The following is a 15,844-nucleotide window of genomic DNA, read 5'->3' as shown; positions in this document are numbered from 1 at the left end:
AGAGCCTAATCAACCTTATCTCTGCGTGTTATTTTATTTTATTCGCGAATGTCCACGACTCTGATCCAGATGTGTTGGAATTGCCAGTATTTTGTAAAATTTTAACACGGTTTCTCGCCTCACTTTCATGATTAACATTGTTTTCATTGTGCCAAAGAGTCGTTGGAATATGACAAATATTCATTTTCTATGTATCTGGAGTAGAAGTAGATAAGAGTGCAACCAATGTTAACAGAAGGGATCCACTTACTTTGTAATTCGATTATTTGTAGCTAATACTTAAACTATATTTTAAATGGTTAGCTCCCTATATAGCCATTATTTTTGTATTATTGAGGAGGGGGGAATTTTACTTGAAGTAAATATTGAGATGAGTTTGGAAGTAAATCCCACAAAAACAAAGTATATTACTATGTCTCGTGTCCAGAACATAGTACGAAATTGAAATATGAAAATGGAAAATCTATCCTTTGAAGAGGTGGAAAAATTCAAATATCTTGGAACAAGAGTAATAAATATAAATGACACTCGAAAGGAAATTAAACGTAGATTAAATATGGGAAATGCCTGTTATTATTCAGTTGAGAAGCTTTTATTATCCAGTCTGCTTAAAAAAGCCAAAGTTAGAATTATTTATAAAACGGTTATAGTATCTGTTGTTCCGTATATTGTGAAACTTGGATTGGCACAGAGAGGAACAGAGGTTAACGAAGTACAAGAATAAAGTGCTAAGGGGGATGAAGTTACAGAAGAATGGAGAAAGTTACACAAACCCAGAACAACACCCATTGCATTCTTCAGCTAACATGATTAGGAACATAAATCCAAACGTTTGAGATTGGCATCTAACACGTATGGGTGAATCCAGAAATGCATATATTGTTACTTGGAAGACCTGAGGAAAAAGATCTTTAGGGAGGCGGAGATGTAGATGGGAGTATAATATTAGAACGGATTTGAGGGATGTGGGGTATGATGGTAGAGACTGAATTAATCTTGCTAAAGATAGGGATTGATGGCGGACTTACATGAGGACGGCAATGAACCTCCAGATTCTCTTAAGCCATTTGTATGTAAGTAGAAATTTGTAGATTGTATTGATTAGGGATTAAGCATAGTCCTCTGTAGTGTCAGCTCGTCATCTGTTCATAATAATATCCAGTGTGATTCAGTAGCGATGTAAATAAAAACATTATGCTGTCTGTAGTGTCAGTCCATAATACAGGGTGGCGTAAGGAAACGGGAAATTTTGAAATAACGTAAATGTCACGAATAAAGAGAGTGCAAACATTATTTATCGATGGAAGTGCGCATGCATAATTTGCCATTTATGTTGCCATTATTACACAATGTCACTTGTCATGTTACATTTTGAATATGACATCGGAAAGATGTGCTCCATTTGGCTTTTGATTTTTGATTTTCTTCTGTTTATTTTTAGAAATATTTTCAAACCCAAGTTTGTAGTAGAGCATGTCAATTTTTAAGTTTCCTTTTCTGCTGTTACATTCACAAGACTCAGAGAAGCATTTCTATTCATTCAAATTTGGAATACCTCATTTATTCACTTCAATTTTTTTTATTTTGAAAATGTTATTTTTTTCCTCTAATTCATTAAAAATATTAATAAAGTGAGTTAGTATCTTTTCTCACAAAATAAATGCATAGAGACATGCAGCTATCTCACAAATACTTGCAATAATAATTTCATCCAGATTGATTAATATTTGGCATAAAAAAGTTGATGTTGAATCATGAAAAATAAACTTATGGAAAATGGATTTGAAAGTAAAATGAATATTTATGTAAATTAGAATTCTCATCCCGCTACATGCATCAGTGACTTGAGGGAGCCAACTTTAGATGAAGAAGTTATTGGATTTGTAATCAGAAATTTGTAAAAAAGAATTCTTTGATGAGAAAATGCATTTGACTGCTCTTTAAATGCCACGCTCCCTTAGACTAATTAAAAAAATAACATATTTGTAATTAGAATTAAAATAAATCAATTTGGAGTGTGAAAATATACATTCTAAAGAAGTGAAATAGGCGATACAAATTTTTTGGAACATTTTCATGAATTTGTGTGGAGTCTCCCCGTGAGGTGCGTGTGTCTGACGAGTAAGTAAGAATAGGGGGACATTTGAACGACAAAGTTGTGAAACTCTAATGGAATGGCAAGTAAAGTTACATGTATTTTTTTCCTAAATCCAGTCCATTTGAGCGACATATTGTTTAATTTTGAGGACACTATGGTCCTCTTTTTCGTGATTGTGGTATCAGTTCAGTTACCTTGAGGTTTCCTAGAGACGGAATTGTAGCGTGCTTAATCAAAAGCAGATAACCAATACAATGTATTCGTCCTTCGTTTTGTAAATTTTGGAACAATGAAAATTATCACCCTATAATAACAGCATTTACTTCGTAACATTTTCTTCTTTTTTAGTATTTTTTGGTGATATGTCCCAACCTTGAATACAGATAAAAAAACGCACACGTGGAACAGGTAATCAGCATTGTTTGACAGTGCTCCAAAATGAGGCGATTTTTTTCTATGTAGGCTGTCTTTGGTTGTCATTTTGCAATTACTAAAAATGGTATGGTGCTCCATGTGGAGAAAGGAGTTTTTCTTTTCGTGGTGGTGATGACGCTGTTTTATTTAGTAATACTGAAAATAATTTGCAACAATCATTTTACGTATTTAATGTTATCTCAAAGGAATTCGAAGTAATTGTATATAATGAAAAAGCTAAATCTAGGCAATGTCTGGATTCCCCATAAGATGGAAGTTGTGTAGATGAAATTATTGGGGATCATCAGTGCGGTTTTCGGCGTAATAGATCGACTATTCATCAGATTTTTTGTATTCGGCAGATAATGGAGAAAAAATGGGAGTATAAGGGTACAGTACATCAGTTATTCATAGATTTCAAAAAGGCATATGACTCGGTTAAGAGGGAAGTATTATATGATATTCTTATTGAATTTGGTATTCCCAAGAAACTAGTTCGATTAATTAAAATGTGTCTGAGTGAAACATACAGCAGAGTCCGTATAGGTCAGTTTCTATCTGATGCTTTTCCAATTCACTGCGGGCTAAAGCAGGGAGATGCACTATCACCTTTACTTTTTAACTTCGCTTTAGAATATGCCATTAGGAAAGTTCAGGATAACAGGCAGGGTTTGGAATTGAACGGGCTACATCAGCTGCTTGTCTATGCGGATGACGTGAATATGTTAGGAGAAAATACACAAACGGTTAGGGAAAACACGGAAATTTTACTTGAAGCAAGTAAAGCGATCGGTTTGGAAGTAAATCCCGAAAAGACAAAGTATATGATTATGTCTCGTGACCAGAATATTGTACGAAATGGAAATATAAATATTGGAGATTTATCCTTCGAAGAGGTGGAAAAATTCAAATATCTTGGAGTAACAGTAACAAATATAAATGACACTCGGGAGGAAATTAAACGCAGAATAAAGATGGGAAATGCGTGTTATTATTCGGTTGAGAAGCTCTTATCATCCAGTCTGCTGTCCAAAAATCTGAAAGTTAGAATTTATAAAACAGTTATATTACCGGTTCTTCTATATGGCTGTGAAAATTGGACTCTCACTCTGAGAGAGGAACATAGGTTAAGGGTGTTTGAGAATAAGGTGCTTAGGAAAATATTTGGGGCTAAGCGGGATGAAGTTACAGGAGAATGGAGAAAGTTACACAACACAGAACTGCACGCATTGTATTCTTCACCTGACATAATTAGGAACTTGAAATCCAGACGTTTGAGATGGGCAGGGCATGTAGCACGTATGGGCGAATCAAGAAATGCATATAGAGTGTTAGTTGGGAGACCGGAGGGAAAAAGACCTTTAGGGAGGCCGAGACGTAGATGGGAGGATAATATTAAAATGGATTTGAGGGAGGTGGGGTATGATGATAGAGACTGGCTTAATCTTGCACAGGATAGGGACCGATGGCGGGCTTATGTGAGGGCGGCAATGAACCTTCGGGTTCCTTAAAAGCCATTTGTAAGTAAGTAAATTCCTTTCATTGAGGTTAGATGTTGAAATTTTCAGATATATATTTTGATTTGTAAATTTGGGCCTTAAAAGTCAAATAGAAAAATGTATATCTTACCCATAAATCAGATCGCATGTGAATGAATTAATGAATGAAGTTTTTTTTTTCTAGTTTCATAGCTTAACAAGTAGCTGTATAATAAAATTGAGTAATGGAATTGCGTATTTATTTTTTGAATTACTGTGATTTACCGAAGTACGTACGATATTTCCGTGCAGGAATTCTGCTTTACCATATGGTAAAGAGTGGGTAGAATGGAGAAAAATTCTGTCCGGCACCGGGATTCGAACCTGGGTTTTCGGCTTTACGTTCTTACGCTTTATCCATAAGTCACACCGATTCAGCACCTAGAGTTACTTTACAACGCGGTATCAACATCTCAGGTTATTTAGCGTCTGAATGAGATGAAGTTGATAATGCCGGTGAAATGAGTCCGGGGTCCAGCACCGATATTTACCCAGCATTTGCTCATATTGGGTTGAAGGAAAACCCTGAAAACAACTTAACCAGGTAACTTGTCTCGACCAGGATTCGAACTCGGGCCACCTGGTTTCGCCAGCCGCGCTAACCGTTACTCCACAGGTGTGGACGGCATTTTATAAGTTTATCTTGGAGCGACAGTAACAAATATAAATGACACTCACTTTGAGAGAGGAACAGAGTTTAAGGGTGTTTGAGAGTGCCTGCACTGAAGTATGGGAACTTAAAGAACATGGTGCTCAGTCAGGTTGCAGAAGTTTTTAAGGATAGCCTGGGCAGAGATCGATTATAGGTTGGGTATCTTATACAGTACATGAAGATATGCTGATTACTCTACAAGTAATTTACTCAGTTACTTAACCACACTGTGTCTAGTGCGAGTTTACCTATCGTCGGTGTAGTCGATGGACGGCGATAGTCAAATTATGCTTGACGAGATGAGTCGAAGGACTTGTCATGGATCACTTGGCTGAAGAATGTAACCGTCACCGTAGAATGAAGAAGCCATACCATCACTCACGATGGGAACAAACGTAACCGCTAAGACACTTATGTTACGTTTATGTTTGATTTTCATTGTGAATGGGCCTTTACAGTTTGTCAAATGTGAATTAATTGTTTTTTCTTTTCTATTATTTTTCAGAATAAGGAACAAATATCTGTACAGTTGAATTCTATTTTGAGTGCTATAATTGGAATGAAATCGTCAGGAGGTTAGGAGAATGTAACTTATATTTCATATTTTCATTGTAGCTGTTTTGCAAGGAAGTTTGTAAAATAATTCATGGATTCAAGGGAAGAAGCCCAACTTTGGTCATTTCTCCAAATATGGTCCAGTTACTTTTCTTTTGTGGAGAAGGGAAGGGTTCACACCTGCGGAGTAACGGTTAGTGCGTCTGGCCGCGAAACCAGGTGACCCGGGTTCGAATCCTGGTCGGGGCAAGTTAACTGATTTCGGGTTTTCCCTCAACCCAATATGAGTGGATGGTGGGTAACTATCTGTGTTAGACCCCGGACTCATTTCACTGGCATTATCACCTTTGTTTCATTCAGACGCTAGATAACCTGGGATGTTGATACAGCAGCGTCGTAAAACGACCTACAAAAAGAAGGAAAGGAAATATATCGATACATTACCACAGTCTACTATATGCAGTCACGAAGCTTAATACTTACTAAATATGCAAACATAGACAGTTGAAATATGCATCCATAGATAGTTGCTCACCACCAGGATCGCTACTATCGCCTCATCACAGACTCTTTCCCTAGCAGACGATAAAATGTATTGTACTTTCGATATCGTGTTCTTTTGAAAAAATTAACACCTTCCTTCCACTACTGAAAATATATGAAATACATACCTAAGATTTATATATAACTAGTGGCTTGTGCAGCAAATACTGCTGCAAACTAAGTTCGTTAGACGTTCAATTTTTCAGCTTTATTTTCAACGAAGAATACTTGTCTTTTTGATAGTTATTTGCTTTCATAATAATGAAACATACTCCCTCTGAATGGATTTTTTTTAGGCCAAATACTTTTTCTTGAACCTATCCAGCTTCAGTTTTTGAGTTTCAACGCGAAAACGCAAGTATCAATGTCAGGACGATAGCAGTAGCTATTTCAGGTCATTGTGGATTGTAGGCAAAAGTTAAAAAAATGTCAGGTTTGCTAAGCTTTCGAATAATAGCATTTTTATATAAGTAGCTGCTGCATGTAGAACTTGAAATGTAGAGCGTAAAATCATTTTATCCTACTAAGAGATCTTGCTGAAATGATCTGGAGACTACAACATTTTCTAGGCCTCTTATTTTATCAGTAAGTAATACCTTTTGATCTTTCCTTAGGAACTGTAATTTCTGCGCTCTCTGGAGCCAATACTGAAAACAATGACACATATCAATATCTACACTACACCGCCATTAAGTATATGAGAAAGACCCAACACCACTGGGTTAATAAGCATACAAATATTTGATTTTTAATAACAATATTACTATCTTACTTAAGTTTTATAGCCAGTCAGTAAATTATAGAAATGAAGATCTAAATTAAGATATTCTCTACATTTACTTACATAACCACAAAACGTTTCACTTTCGTGTCATCAATATAGCATCAATATTATGTATAATTAATGAAAAATAGATGCATCATGATATTAACTATAATAATATTTAATTTCTAATGGTAATAATGTCATCAAACCACTTCAAGTTTCGTAGATTTGAATATCCAATACACAGCTGTACTCAGAAAATTATTATAAACTGCAGAATCAGTTTTTAATAACAAATTGAATTGAGCTCTAAATATGTCGGCAATCCTGCAGGTCATGGCCTTCGTGTAATAGCCTATTGTTTATTGTAATGTGTGTTTTGTTCTGAAATTCAATCAAGTCGGCCGTGATTCAATAAAATTAGTTCTCAAAACTGACAACAGATGGATTTTGTAAAATAGGAAAATTATGTAGGAAAATTGATATTTCACTGAAAACTACTACTTTCCCGAAAAACTTTGGATGCCAGGGATGAAAATGAGGGGTCACTCATTAAAACCCGTTCAGCCGTTTTCCCGTAATTTCCATTACCAGTTCAAATTATATATATAGATTTTCATAAAATATGTATTATATTCTATAAACTCACCTTCCTGGATCTTTCGGAAGAAGGATAACTGTAACCTATTTTTCTTACAATTTATAGTACTAAAAACGTCTCCTTGTCTCATATCATTATTAAAATTATTGTATTTTAGCCATTTACAGTTATTACAGCCGATAACGAACATTTCACAGTTTACATAGCTTCTCACAAAAATGCGAAATACGGTACAGTCAATGCTTTTTTGATCTAGACCAGGCCGTAAGGTTTGCTCGGGTTTTCTATTTCAGTGTATGGAGCTCAGTGAAATATTATATTATAACTTTATTGCTTATCATAGCTAAGCTTTATTTAGTGTAATGTGTCCATAAGTTCCGTTTACTTCTTGTTGCATAATATGTTGCAGAAATAATTACAAAACTGTGTTATTTTAATGTGAAGAGAATTTTACATGTTAACATAATCTGTTCGCGTCAACATTTTAAGTTTAGTATGGAAGCTATTTTGAGGGGTAATAAAAAGGAATTTATATTGTGATTTCAATTTAGCACATCTACATTCCTTAATTTTAGACAAAACATTTACCATACCACTCCTATGAAATTAGTGTACGTACAATTGTGTTACTTCGTCTCTTAAGTAGCAGATAAATACAATAATTCAGTACTCAATTGTAGTAGATATTAAAATACAAATTAATAATGTATGATTGGGAATTTAGGAATATAAGTTAAATATAGTAAACATACCCTATAATTTTCATATGAATGGCAAGGCATTGGAGATCACTAAATTTAGACAGAAAGGGGCAACTGGTACAGTAAACATAACCTATAAATTTCAACATATCTAAATATTCGTGGGCTGCAACTGAGAATTATTGAATCGTGCATATATGAGTGTACAAGAATTTCGCAATGTTTAATCGAAATAAAGGAAGATATTACACATACGAACAACGTAATTTTCACACCAAAAATAATATTACACCTTAACTCGCAAGGAATTATGTCTGAAGTGTCCCCTAATCATCATTTTAAATTTTATTAATGCAATTACACTACATTTTAGAGAAATATATGTTACTCTTAATGCATTCCAATTAATTTATATAGTTGAAACGCCTCCCTTCGTGATCGGGTTAAGCGAGATACATGGTCTGCCTTACGGCCTGTATTAGATCACGATGGCTGTGGCACAGTCTATTGTTCCTAGTACTCACAGCACTCCAAGCGGCTAGCAACTATCGCGAGAAATGCAACTCATTGGCAAAAGATCATCCAAGCTTCGTGACTGTATATAGTAGACTGTGACACTATGTTTATTAATTAATGAATTATTTGGAAATATATTGTTTCATACGTACAATTTATTCAATAAACTCTATTACTGTATGAAATTGAAACAGTAGGGTTGTTTACTGTGATTGCAGGTACATAGTGGACAGTATTGAACAAACTTTATCTTAGTAGAAATAATGACATAGGTCTATTAAATTATAAATAAAGAACGTGATTTAATGAATTAATAAGTGTTTATTATTGATTAATACATAATCTTGAAATGTGCATTAATACAAATGAAACAGAATCTCATAAAACAGCAATGTTTTCCCATACCGTAGAGTTTTTCTTGAAGGAAGTAAGATTAATGTGTTGAGGTAAGACTGCACGTCAGTTATTCAACCTCGTTTTTCATTTATCACTTTGTCCGTCATTTAGAACATGCAAAAAACAAAGTATATGGTTAACAGTAACAATAATTCGTACGTCGCCATCTTGAAAGAATAATAATTTATTATTATTATTATTGTTATTATTATTATTATTATTATTATTATTATTATTATCCATGTGTCTCGCTTAACCCGATCACGAAGGGAGGCGTTTCAACTATATAAATTAATTGGAATGCATTAAGAGTAACATATATTTCTCTAAAATGTAGTGTAATTGCATTAATAAAATTTAAAATGATGATTAGGGGACACTTCAGACATAATTCCTTGCGAGTTAAGGTGTAATATTATTTTTGGTGTGAAAATTACGTTGTTCGTATGTGTAATATCTTCCTTTATTTCGATTAAATATTGCGAAATTCTTGTACACTCATTTATGTACGATTCAATAATTTTCAGTAGCAGCGCACGAATATTTAGATATGTTGAAATAAGGTAATATGAGAATTGGGTTTGGCTTTTTGAGAATGAGTGCTTTCATTGCAAGTTGTCATAATAACAAGAAAAATACTAATTTTGATGATGATAGTGATGCTAATTTCGCAGAATCTTTGATTCAATAATTGAACATAAACTCATGAAATACTTTTTATAATTTGCAATAACTCCCGATACGATGTAAACAACTGGATAGGCTAGAAGTGACTAGTGACATAGACCGTTGTTGTAACTCGTGTAGAAGCGCCTGTAGTACAGATATTGAACAGCAGTTTTTGTGACAGCTGTGTAAGACTATACAGAGCATTATTCCATTAAGAGTTCGATTTTGAAAAATTGTAACATAGTCCGCTATGCGGCCCAACGCTTCAATTGCAGGCCAAAATTAGCCGAACTTCTATTTTAAAACACTTCCGGAAAATAATTTTACTAGAATTAATCTGGAAACGACTTCAGAATAATACCGCGTAAATACACCTATATGCTATCATCATTGTGCAAGAAACACCTCTTGTTTATGCACTAATTTCTTTATGTACCCCTGTACCATAAATAAAAAACATGTTTTTAAATTATTTTCAATTTATACAGTCTTGCTACATAAGTACTTAAGCGGTATTCTGAAGTATAGCGTTAATCTTCATGAAGAGCATACTCATCATGATCACAAACTGTGGAATTTGTTTTGAAAGTGAAATAAAATCAAACATTAACTTCGTATATGCAATATATATTTTATAAATTAAGTAAAATAGCTTGACATGATGTATCCAGAGAATTAAATGTCACAGCTATTGAATAAAAAAATATTAGTACGCTTATAACTTATGCGGTAAAACTTTAGAATGGTACGCACGTTCATATATAGTATTAAATTCCTGAAAAATGGCAATTATACGAAGAAAACTGTACTGTAATACAATTGATTATTCATTTAGGTCATACTCGTGTAGATTATGTTGTAAATAACATAAAGAAAACGATGACAAAACTATCTTAATGCACATGCGTCATCTATGATTAGAGATTGGTTTGCATTTGATTCGCAAATCAATTCCAACTGTCAGAAATCGATCTGTGACAGTTTGACGTGCTGTACAAACGCGTGACTATTAGTCAGAAACAGTCAGCGTTTGGAGTTTGGGCTGTGCGAACAGTAAAATCCATGTGCGCATGCTCGGAACTGTTCAAACCAGTTTGGAACTGCTGCGCGAACAAACGTATTATTGGCACAAGAGTTACAATGTAAAACGTGGTATTGAACATACTTACTTCCTTCATTTTTTTCAGTACGTCCTCTATTGCAGCTGAAACAAACAACAGTTATTATTCATCTTTATATCTGAACGTGCCCTGTTGAAACATAAGACATGTATATTGTTGCAGAAATGCTTGTGTGATAATTAACCGTGCTGATTGCATCTGGTTGTATTTCGCCTGCAGTATATTTCAGCATCAGACTGGATAATTAAAATAAAATGTAATGTTCGTATGTTGTCAAGATCCATTAACATATCATGTACTTAAAGTGACTGCTAATAGTGCTCGTGGTTGATATGGTAGGGAGTGATAAGTTTAACTCTATTTTTAAAATGTCCAAAGCGATCTGTCTTCTGTCTAGTTACAAATTACTGTTTTTAGTCTCATAATTAATTTGTCGTTAGAAATTTTCTTGCTGTATAATTATGTGCGACAATGATATATTTGCATTTTGATTATACTACAGCTTTGTTAGAAGTCTTCACGTAACTCTGAAAAGTCGGAAGGTTGCCGGTTCTGTTCCCGATGGGGTCGTGGATTTTTTCCATTGATCTAATCTTTTCGGCCGCATAATGGCCCTGGAGTGTTACTAGCCTCTAACAGAATTGAGTGACAGGGGTATAAGTTCAATTCTAGGGGTAATGGTACAATTCAAAATAAGCTTATTGAAATAGAAGAAAACATACCGAGAGATTGGCAAAGAGCTACAGTTGTACCAGTATTCAATAAGGAGACCCCAAAAATTACAGAAGATTAAGCATATTGAATTCCTGGTGTAATATTTGTCCGAATATTAAATGATATTGTTACTACTGTTACTACTACTACCACTACTACTTTTGCTATTATTGCTTCTCCTACTCCTATTAGTACTTGTACTACTACTACTATTTTGCTACTATTGCTTCTCCTACTCCTATTAGTACTTGTACTACTACTACTACTACTACAACTGTTGCTACTACTGCTATTACTACTACTGCTGCTGCTACTACTACTACTGTTGCTGCTGCTGCTACTACTACTACTACTGTTGCTGCTGCTACTACTACTACTGGTGCTACTACTACTATTACTACTACTACTGCTGCTGCTACTACTACTGCTATTACTACTGCTACTGTTGCTACTACTACTACTGCTACTGCTGCTGCTACTATTGCTGCTGCTGCTACTACTACTTCAACTGTTGCTACTATTGCTATTACTACTACTGCTGCTACTAATGCTATTACTACTACTACTGCTACTACTGCTGCTACTACTGCTACTACTACTGCTATTGCTACTATTGCTGCTACTACTACTGCTACTGCTACTACTACTACTACTGCTATTACTACTACTACTACTACTGCTACTGCTACTACTACTACTGCTATTACTACTAGTACTACTACTACTACTACTACTACTCCTACTGCTGCAGCTGCTACTATTACTGCTGCTGCTGCTGCTACTACTATTACTGCTACTGCTACTACTACTGCTATTACTACTACTACTACTACTCCTACTGCTGCTGCTGCTACTATTACTGCTGCTGCTGCTGCTACTACTATTACTGCTACTGCTACTACTACTACTACTACTACTACTACTACTACTACTGCTACTGCTACTACTGCTACTGCTGCTGCTGCTGCTTCTGCTGCTACTGGAACTACTATTGCTGCTGCTGCTGCTAGTACTACTGCTACTACTACTACTACTGCTGCTGCTGCTGCTGCTACTACTACTACTACAACTACTGCTACTGCTACTACTGCTGTTGCTGCTGCTGCTACTACTACTACTACTACTACTACTACTACTACTACAAATAATAATAACAATAATAAAAGTATGTTTGAACTGCACTGTCCCCAAATAATTTGCAATATGGTGTTTCAACGAAGTGGCGGCGATTTACTGAACATTAACCTTACTGATAAAATATTCATTGCTAAATCTAGATAAAGTGTGTTGTCTTTTGTTTCCGAAAATTCTGTGTAATTATTGAATTGATTTAGTTGTACCCCTGTTGTCATGTCGTTGTTACTTCTGTTGAATTAAATTAAAGTGCTATGTAAATATTCTCAGCTCTCTGTTGTTTGCTTTACTCTAAATGTTTTAGAAATACATGTTTGAATTAAATTTAATTCACTGCTTGTTTTTGTATTATTTTTCTAAACAATATATAATATCATATCTTGATCGTCTAGAAATAAAATTATGATCTTAATTCGGCGTCAAGACTAGGAAAATATTTGATTATTAGCTCACCTTTATTTTCAGGACTCGCAGCGTCAATGAATTGCTGTGACCCCTGTAAAAATAAATGAAGGAGAAGTAAGGGAAACTTTTTATTCGCAGGTTAGTAGATACTGTGAGTTCCGCAGAATCACAGCTAATCCACTAACCACATTGAAGCATTTTGTAAGTTGAGGGTTCTGCTTGACTTCACGAAATACTGTAGCGCTGCAGTTAGTGTTCAAATGTGCAGTTTGTGATATTGCTGTTATAGATTAATGAAAAGGGAAGGAGTGTTACGAAGATGACACATACTTTCTCGTTATGAGTGTTACGTGATTAAAACTAATTCAGTTCATGGTACTGCCATGACATTGCCTGTTCGTCATCGGTGGTGTAGCGGTTGCCATGATACCATTGAAGCTGGAGCTCGCGAGTTTAAGGCCGGTTGAGGTAATTGGATTGTAGAGGGTGATAAAATACGTAACAACATCTCCTCAGGGAGAGGAATAACATGGAGTGCTCGGTTTAGTCGTTAGATAAAATACTAGCACTACAACTACTAATAAGCCATCGGTGTAGCTCAATCGGGTGAGGCGTTTGCCTGCCGATCCGAAGTTGCGCTGGGGCGTGGGTTTGACTCCCGCATGGGCTGATTACCTGGTTGGGTTTCTTCCGAGATTTTCCCCATCCGTAAGGCGAATGCCAGGTAATCTATGGCGAATCCTCGGTCTCATCTCTCCAAATACCATCTAGCTATCACCGATCTCATCGGCGCTAAATAACCTACTAGTTGAATGTATTTTTCTTGCCTGACTAATTAATGAATTGAGGGGCTCGGTTGAAAAGACGCTCAAGCCACATTCCTGTCGATTTATAGCTACTTCGATAATCCGCCAGATCTTGGTATCTGGACCTCTTTTGTGAACTTTGTCTTGCGGCATGTGACTACCAGACATAGTAAACATTTATAAATGTATTTTCTTCACTTGAAGAGATAATAACAGACAAGTAAATGCTTCTCCAACAAAATTTAGTTTTTGTGCCATGGGTCTCTTTTCCACTGACAAGCAAACATTCTAATGGGGCAGTTGAAAAAGTTCGTTTTTTCTTCCACCATGTTAATAATGTCAAAACAAATACTTACATAAATTTTGGTTACTCGACCACAATTACGAGGGCCGTCGAGAAAGTAAGCTTCCCTGGGCCGTTTACAGAAAGAAAACACAATTTTATTAAAACATTTATTGGGACAGATACAGCAATTGTAATCTTTTTTTTCAACATATTTCCAATCGGAAGTTGAGACACATTGGATCGACAGTGATGTGCAGATGGCTGTCACACACTGGTTCCGATCCCGGGTGGCAGACTTGTACGACACAGGGATACAAAAGTTGATCCCACGGTATGACAAATGTTTCAATTCCAGTAGTGAATTTGTTGAACAATAGCTCAACATCTGCTTTATCTGTACCAATAAACCTTTCCATGAAATTCTATTTTCCTTCCCAGTGAAACTTACTTTCTGGACGGCCCTCGTAATTGTGCTCGAGTGGCCAAAATTTCTACAGGCATTTGTTTTGTCATTATTAACATGGTGGAAGAAAAAAAATTGCTTTATCTGCCCCCATGAGAATGATTGCCTGTGAGTCCCTCAATTGCAAACATCCATCGAGATAAAGCCTCTCGCACCTAGAGTATACAATATCTGAAATTGTATTATATTGCCGCTATACTTGGAATTGAGTCACAGCAAAGTTTGTGCTCACAAGGAATGTACCTGACCTCGAACGCTTAGAACTGCACGAAAACAGGCTTGTAATATAAATCGCTGTGGTATGAGTCATTCCCATGCAAAACTGCTCGTCTTACCACAAGAGACATTTGAATGATCACCTATTGAAGATCTAGGAGAGTGATGTCAAAGCAAGCGCATTTTTCTGACCTTGACGTCGTGCGGGGGCATCAAGCGCTAAGTATGGAAGGAGGAATAAGCAGCCTGTTGGCTTAAGGAAACAGTGGTGCACAAACTTCAAACGGAACGTGAAATTTTATGTCGTTATTTTTATTTTGACTTCTTTCTATTTGATACTTGATTATGTCTGTAAAACTATAGCACTAACACCAATTTTTTTAATATTGTAGCTGTATTTTAAAAGTTATTAACACAATAAAGAGTTAAGAAGGAATATTCACATAAATCCCATAGTACCTACAACTATACTGTACTAAGTGGATGAAACACATCATTCATAAAGATAGTGATATCCAAAAAGAAAGGATTGAGTATGACATTATAAGTTGGAATTGATCTTGGTGGTATCTTTAGCCTTATAAAAGTAATCAATAAACTAATCAAAACAATATTATAGTACAAAGCAAAGTTACCTAGGTACTATATATATGTATTAAGTGTAACTAATATTCCATAACAAAACTCGTATCGCATTATGCTTTTAAGGTGATATTAGTGAGCAACTTCCTATCATCAAATATTAAATTATTTTCTCGAAACCTGCTGAAGCTACAGAGCTGACGTTTTTACAACACATGGGCATATATCTTTTGTTTATGATGTAACAGTAGTTGCTGTGGAGTAACGGCTAGCGCGTCTGGCCGCGAAACCAGGTGGCCCGGGTTCGATTTCCGGTCGGGGTAAGTTACTTGGTTGAGGTTTTTTCCGGGGTTTTCCCTCGATCCAACATGAGCAAATGCTGGGTAACTTCCGGACTCATTTCACCGCCATTATCACCTTCACCTCAAGACGCTAAATAACCCGAGATGTTGATACAGCGTCGTAAAATAACCCACTAAGAACACAGTAGTTGCTTTGTTAATTCATTTACTTACAAACATTAATTTTCCATACGAATATTTTCAAAATTTGTAATACACTATCTTCAGTAATACGTAGGATATTTACGGTGTATTACATTTACGAAAATAGGCCTAGACCTATATCTGAAAATTTCAGTTTTGTATAAAAAAGTTGACAAAAGATTC

The sequence above is a fragment of the Periplaneta americana genome, chromosome 6 (genome assembly GCF_040183065.1).
Source record: "Periplaneta americana isolate PAMFEO1 chromosome 6, P.americana_PAMFEO1_priV1, whole genome shotgun sequence".
Lineage (NCBI taxonomy): Eukaryota > Metazoa > Arthropoda > Insecta > Blattodea > Blattidae > Periplaneta > Periplaneta americana.
Note: the sequence above shows the minus strand (reverse complement) of the source record.